This window comes from Arachis stenosperma, chromosome 5, assembly GCF_014773155.1.
Source record: "Arachis stenosperma cultivar V10309 chromosome 5, arast.V10309.gnm1.PFL2, whole genome shotgun sequence".
NCBI lineage: Eukaryota > Viridiplantae > Streptophyta > Magnoliopsida > Fabales > Fabaceae > Arachis > Arachis stenosperma.
The window spans coordinates 33,424,623-33,426,498 of record NC_080381.1 but is presented as its reverse complement, the minus strand read 5'-3'; the positions used below and the strand labels follow the sequence as shown (position 1 = coordinate 33,426,498).

Genomic DNA, 1,876 nt, shown 5'->3' with positions numbered 1-1,876 from the left:
AGTGCTTGGAGGAAGTTCAGTAATTTTCTTGCTCAGCTGACCCACTTGTCCTTCCAAATTCCTAATGGAAGATCTAGTTTCAGTCATGAAACTTTGAGTGGTTTTGATCAGATCAGAGACCATGGTTGCTAAGTCAGAATTATTCTGCTTAGAGCTCTCTGTCTGTTGCTGAGAAGATGATGGAAAAGGCTTGCCATTATTAAACCTGTTTCTTCCACCATTGTTATTGAAACCTTGTTGAGGTCTCTCGTGATTCTTCCATGAAAGATTTGGGTGATTTCTCCATGAAGAATTATAGGTGTTACCATAGGGTTCTCCTAGGTAATTTACCTCTTCCATGGAAGGGTTCTCAGGATCATAAGCTTCTTCCTCAGATGAAGCTTCCTTAGTACTGTTTGGTGCATTTTGCATTCCAGACAGACTTTGAGAAATCAAATTGACTTGTTGAGTCAATATTTTATTCTGGGCCAAAATGGCATTCAGAGTGTCAATATCAAGAACTCCTTTCTTCTGACTAGTCCCATTGTTCACAGGATTTCTTTCAGAAGTGTACATGAATTGGTTATTTGCAACCATTTCAATCAGTTCTTGAGCTTCAGTAGGCGTCTTCTTCAGATGAAGAGATCCTCCTGCAGAGCTATCCAAGGACATCTTAGATAGTTCAGAGAGACCATCATAGAAAATACCTATGATGCTCCATTCAGAAAGCATGTCAGAAGGACATTTTCTGATTAATTGTTTGTATCTTTCCCAAGCTTCATAGAGGGATTCTCCATCCTTTTGTCTAAAGGTTTGGACTTCCACTCTAAGCTTACTCCATCTTTGTGGTGGAAAGAATTTTGCCAAGAAGGCATTGACTAGCTTTTCCCATGAGTCCAGGCTTTCTTTAGGTTGAGAATCCAACCATATTCTAGCTCTGTCTCTTACAGCAAAAGGGAATAGCATCAGTCTATAGACCTCAGGGTTAACCCCATTAGTCTTGACTGTGTCACAGATTTGCAAGAATTCAGCTAAGAACTGATGAGGATCTTCCATTGGAAGTCCATGGAACTTGCAATTCTGTTGCATTAGAGAAACTAATTGAGGCTTTAGCTCAAAGTTGTTTGCTCCAATGGCAGGGATAGAGATGCTTCTCCCATAAAAATCAGGAGTAGGTGCAGTAAAGTCACCCAGCACCTTCCTTGCATTGTTTGCATTGTTGTTGTTTTCTGCTGCCATGTTTTCTTCCTTGAAGAATTCGGTCAGGTCCTCTAAAGAGAGTTGTGCTTTGGCTTCTCTTAGCTTTCTCTTCAAAGTCCTTTCAGGTTCAGGATCAGCTTCAACAAGAATGCCTTTGTCCTTGCTCCTGCTCATATGAAAGAGAAGGGAACAAGAAAATGTGGAATCCTCTATGTCACAGTATAGAGATTCCTTTAAGTGTCAGAGGAAAAGAGAAATAGAAAGAAGAAGGAGAAGATAAATTCGAACTTTAGTTAGATAAGGTTCGAATTGTGCATTGAGAAGGAGTGGCACTCCATAAATAGAAGGATGTGGGAAGGAGGGAAGTTTATTTTCGAAAATCAAGTGAAAAATTTTGAAATTATTTGAAAAACATTAATTAATTTTCGAAAATAAAAGTGGAAAAGAAATTAAGTGATTTTTGAAAAAGAATTTGAAATTAGAAATTAAGAAGATTTGATTGAAAGTTATTTTGAAAAAGATGTGGTTAAGAAGATATGAAAAAAATGTGATTGAGAAGATATGATTTGAAAACTATTTGAAAAGATATGATTTTAAAAACAATTTGAAAAGATATGATTTTAAAAATTGATGACTTGCCTAACAAGAAAAGATATGATTCAAACATTAAAAACCTTTCTCAACAGAAAAGGTAACA

General features: G+C 36.9%; 1 non-coding gene across 1 annotated transcript; it reads left to right on the top strand.

The window, feature by feature from the left end:
* The first annotated feature begins 705 nt into the window (after nt 1-705).
* Nucleotides 706-813, top strand: LOC130984705 (small nucleolar RNA R71). The gene has a single exon (XR_009088620.1). It is a non-coding gene; the product is annotated as a small nucleolar RNA R71 (small nucleolar RNA).
* Nucleotides 814-1,876: the final 1,063 nt, after the last annotated feature.